Genomic DNA, 6,924 nt, shown 5'->3' on the forward strand with positions numbered 1-6,924 from the left:
GGTTCTGTCTTTTCTTGAAGATTTCCAAAAGAGACTAGCCTTCTGATATAGTCCGTTAAAATTTTGGATAGCCTTAATTGCTAGGAAGCCTTCTTCTTGTTGTTTATTCTGTGATCAAACCTAAATTAGGCTCTGCAGTTCCTGCACATTGCTCCTAATAATGCCATTTGGAGCTAAGTAGAACAAATCTAATTCTTTCCCCTACTTAATTACCTTTCAAATATAATTTGAAAAAGCTGTAAGTCAAGACTAAAATGGAAGGAGAGTTGGTGCCTGACTTTTTTTTTGTAGATGATTGCATCCTCAGTGCAGCCTCTGAGTCTGAGAGGCAACAAAGCATGGACTGATTCTCTGCTGCCTGTGCTAATTTTGGCTTAACAATTAATACCAAGAAAACAAAGGTTCTCTATCAGTGAGCACCACATCAAGTGTATGTGAAACCATCTACTATAGCAAATGGAGACATTTTGAATGATGTGCTGTAATGTAATGTAATGCCAAGGAAAGGCAATCTTCCCAGGTTCAAAATACCAGCATAGGTGCTCTCTACTTTATTCAGTGACAAACCAAGAACAGAGAAGATCAAAACATGACATCATTCCAAATACAGCATTTACTAAGTGTGATTAAATAATCTCCAAGGACTACCCCACCCCAGGACCTTCCAATCATTCAATCAATTACAAAGTCTCTGTTCTAAATACTTCTCCACCCCTAGGCTATACCTTAATTAAGTCCACCACAAAGCTCCTCTTCTCAAATGGAGATTAGTTTCCAAACATAAGGTCAAAAGTTCCCCACCCCTGGATCACAATTGAATCTACCCCAGAGTTACATCAAGTTTAAACACAGCACTTAATACCCAAATGGAGGTCTTTTCTTCATCTTGACAGGAGGCAAGTTCTCAGCAATCTTAGTTCCTGGGGAGACAAGGCTTAGCAAGGCCATAAGATACATTGCCAGTCCCTTCATGAATTTATCCTCTGTCTGTAGAACAGTCCTAGAACCCCTGAACACATTAGCAAAGCCCTCTCCCAGGATTTCTGTAAACATACAACAAGAAAATCCTTCTTCAGGGCTTCTGAACCAACAGAAAGGCTCCCAGACCCCTGCAACAACAGCACTGTCCTTCACCAGTGGACAGTATTCATTCTGTCTGCAGGACAGTCTCCAGACCCCTGCAACAACAGTACTGTCCCTCACCAGTGGACAGTATTCACTCTCTGTCTGCAGGACAGTCTCAGGCCTTCTTAACCAAATGCCAGGTTCCAGGACTTCTTCAACAGGACAGTCTTTCACCAGTGGACAAATCTGGCAAAATAACATCAAAACAGACAGACAAAGTACCAGCAAAACAGCCATGTCTCCTCAGTCCTTGGCAGCTCAGGGGGCAGGTCTCAAAAGTCCAGGGCAATTCAAAGCGGCCACCAGCAATTCTCTTAGTCTCTCTCTCTCCACGAGGTGCTGCTTCCAAAAAGATCTTCCACCTCTCTCTAGTGTCTCTCCAAATCTATGTCACCAGCTCCTCCCAGTTCAGGACATTCTTTTCACATCAAAAAGTCCATCCCACAGGTGGGATTAACAAGCTCTGGGTTTTAACACAATCAATTTGAAAACCAAGCCAATACAGGGGAATCTTTAATTGCCATTACTATCACATGTGCATAAGTTCACTTACTTTGGCAATATAATTTCCAGGGTTGTACATATACCCAATGAGACTGATGTACACAATGTCAGAGCAAGCTCAGAGTTTGGGTGGTTCCAAAAGAAAGTATCGGTCCTCCTTTGGAAAAACAGAAGGACTGTGGTGACCCAGCTTTGTCAAACGACCTGCTAAAATACACTACCCAGAAGTCATTCTATTCAGAAAGTCAACGCAAGAGGGCTAGAAAGCTTTCAATAATGCAATCCAGAAAACACAAAGAGAAATAGTTCTGATGGGGAAGAAAATGGTAGTATTGTCTGAAGGCCTCAATGTGTCTTTAAAATGAGAAAACTCATCAAACGACTTTAACTGAAAAATACGTACAGAAGACAGAAACATAAACAGGTAACAGAAGACAATTTTTTTTTAAATGAAGCAAAGTCTTGTAAATAAATTTAAAGAGAAATAAAACTCAAAATGCGTAGAGAATTGCTAGGGAAGCTAAAGAGTATGTTTTTGCTGTGTGCTTTTTTACCTACCTAGAATATGGATCACCACCATACTTATTCTTGGGGAACTTAAAATATTTACTCTAGGGTCAGAGTCTTCCATTTGGTAATAATGACTCAAAATCTTCTATCAGCAAAATTAATATTTGTTTTTTTTCTTTAATCAGCCAGAAAACACAATTAGTTCAAAACAGAGGATTTAATGCAATAGCATGGTAAGAAAATTAATGATGGATCATTCTCTCCATAAACCTAATCAAACATGATTAGGAATCATACATGAGGGGCATACACATGGAAATCTGTGACCAGAACTTATGTGATGTGTTAGAAACATATACTTCTAACGTGTACACAGGGATTTTGATGCATTTCTTGTTTTAGTCACTGCATTGCTGTTACTGGTTCCAATAAATCTTATGATGTTGGTCTCACAGCTTCTCTGCTGGGAACATCGATTTGCTTGTCATGTATTAAGCACTTACTGAATATATTGTTTCGGCTAATCATTAATCCCTGTTCCTATAAAGGTTTCTCATTTTTCTAAAACCACTCAGGTCACCTCAACTTAAATTGACTAGAGTAGAGAAGTTAAAATATCCCTGATAACGTTAAGTAGGAAACTCATTATTTATCACAATACTTAGCTAACAAAAGCTTAGAAGTTTGCACCCAGATTAAGAGTAAGTCACTTCTTTTTCACCTCAATGTGTGGGCAAAGAACAAAGCCCTCTGTTATAGATAACTCTTTGATTTAAGCCTAGAAATTTCCCAAGTTTTCTCTGGCCTAGAATGCAGAATTAATTGAGATATAACAAAAGTTACACTAAGGAGACAAGTTCAGTCTTCTCCATGCAAATAACTCATATACCTACTTTCATTATGCATATCTATCAAGAGCAAAACCTGATTGCTACAGTGTTGTGTTTTTGGTGAGAAAATAAATCTCCATTTCCCTCCAACCACAATGGGAAAAAGAACAGACTCAAAAAAGGAATAGACTGCTCCTTATGATAGATTCAATTGTAATAATGGAGAATGAAGAAGAGACAGAATTGAACTCTCACTCACTTCTGTGCTTGTGAAAAGAAAAATAAAAAAGACTTGTTGACTAAATTTGAATGGAAAGGATAAAACAAAGATATTTAATAGATTATTGAAACCCAGCAGTAAGTGGGCAACCCTGCCTTGAAGAATTACATTCTCTAAGACACTGCCTCTGATTTTTGAAAGACCTTGGATAATAGAAGAGGCATGGCTAGAATGAAATACAACATATATCTGAATTTTTCAGGGAAAGAGAATTGAGTGTGAAACCTCAGAGAGGTAAAATTAGGTCAGAAAGCTGAAATTTGGTTTCTGGCAAAATTCTGAAATGTTTTATTAAAAGGATGATTTGTGAATGGCAAGAAAAGAAAGCAGCAATCACAAAGAGCCAGTATGGCTTCAGTAAGAAGTAGTCAAGACAAATTAAACTCATTTCCTTTTTGAAAGGGTTTCCTGACTCACAGATCAGGGTAGTGCTATAAATACTTTTCCCCTTACCTTTCAACAGTTCATCTGACAAGACTTTTATGATATCCTTGTGGATAACAGGGAGAGATGTGGACTAAATATTCATAGGATGAGGTAGATTAAGAACAGTTGAATGATTGGACTCAGAAAATTATCATTAAAAGTTTAATGACAATTTGGAAGGAGGTCAATTTGTTGGAGTTCCCCAAAGTACTATTTAACATTCGTATCCATGACTAGCTGAAGATAGGTAACTTACATATCACATTTGCGGATGACACAAAGCTCAGAGGGATATATAACATATTGGATGACAGTGTCAGGATATAAAAATGACTAGAACACTGGGCTGACTCTAATGAGGTGAAATTTAATGGGAATATGAATAAAGTATTACACTTGTATTCAGAAAATCAATGTCATTAGTACAATATAGATGAGGCATGGCTACGGGGACATGAGTCTGAGGAGGTTGAGAAAAATCAATGGTTTTTAATAGAATATGCATGAGCAGTGTGACAGCAACTAAGGCCTATCTCCTTCTGGACACTTTATATGACCTTTCTTCTGACCTTTACCCTCTTTTCATGCCTCACCTCCAATACTATGCACCCAGGGTCTCCAGGAATAATAGAGTTGAAAGGAGTCAGGACAAAAGCGTGATAGTTTCCCAAAAATCTTCAACAGGAGACTATAGGTCTCTGCCTCATTTAAATGCCTCTTCCCCAACATACCTCAGATCCTTTTTAATTTTGATTGACTGGCCAATGTGACATCTCTTTAATTGCTCCTTTTTCAAAGAGAATCACATTCTCAAGCTGTCAAATGACATAAGCTATGACAGGCCCAGGTGACTGAAATAGTCATCCTCTGTTGTCTGTCTCTGAAATGTACATGCAAATGAGGAAAGGGAGGTATTAAAATAGCCTATGACTGCACTCACAAGGATGAGGGAATAGCAACCCAGGGTTCCTTTTGGAAGGCCAGGAATCCTGCAGGAATGAGCTATTGATGTATTATTGTGCCTTCTATTCTTGTTACATTTTTACATTAGATGCCTCAGCTTCCCATATTTCTGAGGCCAATCTCAGTGCCTTCTTCCATTATGTATTTCATGGAGCTAATTCTATTTTTGTAAATGCTATGCTGTAATAGAACAGTCTTATATCATGCTTTCATTCTTTTTCTTTTTCCTCTTTACGTGTTTTTTTTTATGAAGAAAACCAGCAATTTTATCACTGCATTGAATGAAATTGAAGGTATATGGCACTCTTCATTATCACAAAATAAATACCCTTACTTTGCTGTAGATAGCTTAGTTTCCTGCATTGCATTTTCATACTTGAATTGTCATTTGTACATTTAAAGAAAAAAGAAAACATTAGGCACAGTTACTTTTGACTGAGCCCTTTATACAGTATATAGAAATGGTGTCTTAATCTTGCAACAAAACGTAAAAATAAATCATGTGTTTCATAGCCATTGTAACAAATGTTTTTGGTACCAAAGATTTTATATATGTATGTGTGTATGTATGTATGTAATATAGGTACTGCATGCACGTGTATATATAATCTCAGAGAGACATATGTGTATATATGTAGAATATGTGTGTATAATGTGTATATACAAGAATATATGTATATGTTTATGTATTATTTCTAAGCCCAGTTCACAGCCTATTTTTTTTAGAAAAAGTAATAATGGAATACACACACACATACACAAAGTCACACATACACAAACATACATACAATGATAGACAAAGAAATCAATCAATAATCATTTAAGTGACTGCTACATGCCACTGCACTAGACACTAGGTATCCAAAAGCAAAAAGAAAACAGTCCCTGTCCTCCAAGAGCTTTCATTCCATCAGGGAGAAATGACATGTGCACAGTTAGGTAACCACAAAAGAGAAGCACAATATGGATAAGGTTACTTGATGGGGAAGGGCAAAACTGGGGGCTATTTGGAAAGGCTTCACATAGTAAGCACAACTTGGAATAAGGATTGAAGAAAACTATTGAATTTAAGAGGGGAAGGGAAGGAGGGACCATATTCCAAGGCTGAGGAATGACACTGGAAATAGGAACTATGAGTGTCATATAGGAGGAACAATAATATGGTCACTTTGATTGGAATATAGTTTTCAAAAAGGATAATATATAATATGCCTGGAAATACAGGTTGGGGCCAGATTTTGAAATTTTAAAATGCCCAATATTCCTAGAGGGAAGAGGGAGCCACTAGAGTCTGTTGAGTAGGGGAGTTAAGTGATTAATTCTACACTGGTAACTATGGGAAAAGATTAATATAAATGAGGAGACATTTGAAGCTTGGAGACCAATGAGTAGTTATTGAAATAGAGCAGAGGAGAGGTGATAAATCAAGATAGAGGGTGTGAATATGGAGGTAAGAAGGAGGATTTAAGAGATGCTGTAGAAACAGAAGCACCAATAATTGGTGGCTGATGGGATAAGTGGAGTGAGTCAGAGTGAGGAAGTGAGGAGGACAGTGAAGTAATAAACCACCTGAGTGACTAGAGATTAGTGGTACATAGATTAAGAAGATTGTGATGCCCTCAGGAAAAAAAAAGAGGTGGTGGTGGTGTGGTTAGAAGAGGGGCGGTATTTTTGGGGGGAGAACAATGAGGAGAAAAAGAGAGAGAGAGAGAGAGAGAGAGAGAGAGAGAGAGAGAGAGAGAGAGAGAGAGAGAGATGTATATAGAGAGAAACAATATGGATAAAGTTTTAATTTTGGAGTTAAGAAGATGTGGGTTCCAGTCCAATCTCCGATATGTAATGACTGTGTGACCCTGGCAAATCATTTAACATCTCGCTGCCCATTGGCTAGTATTTATTTTTCAGGCACTAATCTGCATTAGGAGACTTTCCCTACACTGAAGTAACAACAGGACTGGACAAGACCAGACATGACTGTCTATAGCTTGGAGTACTTAAAGAGGCTTTCCTCTTCCATCCCTGAGAATTAGTCCAGGAAGTAAGATTTCTATTTTATAGATAGAAAAATTGAAGTATGGAGACGAGAGAATTGTCTGTAGGGTCATCACTCTGTAGGAACTGTTATGTGAAGCCAGAGTTCTCAAACCCAAGCCCACTGCTCTTTCCATGATTGTTGTACTTACATCATTTTCGGTTGTATCTGACTTTTCATTACTCCATTTGGGGTTTTCTTGGAATAATTAGGGGTTTGCTATTTCCTTTTTCAACTCATTTTACAGAGGAAGA

At 37.8% G+C, this 6,924-nt stretch overlaps 1 long non-coding RNA gene across 1 annotated transcript; it reads right to left on the bottom strand.

Moving 5' to 3' along the window:
• Nucleotides 1–595: 595 nt before the first annotated feature.
• Nucleotides 596–1,507, bottom strand: LOC138161461 (uncharacterized). The gene is made up of 2 exons (XR_011168371.1): nt 1,186–1,507; nt 596–1,152 (listed from the first exon to the last, which is right to left on the bottom strand). It is a non-coding gene; the product is annotated as an uncharacterized lncRNA (long non-coding RNA).
• Nucleotides 1,508–6,924: the final 5,417 nt, after the last annotated feature.

Source organism: Petaurus breviceps, unplaced genomic scaffold, assembly GCF_028583685.1.
Source record: "Petaurus breviceps papuanus isolate PSGF00001 unplaced genomic scaffold, PetGlider_PUasm1.0 185, whole genome shotgun sequence".
Taxonomy (NCBI): domain Eukaryota; kingdom Metazoa; phylum Chordata; class Mammalia; order Diprotodontia; family Petauridae; genus Petaurus; species Petaurus breviceps.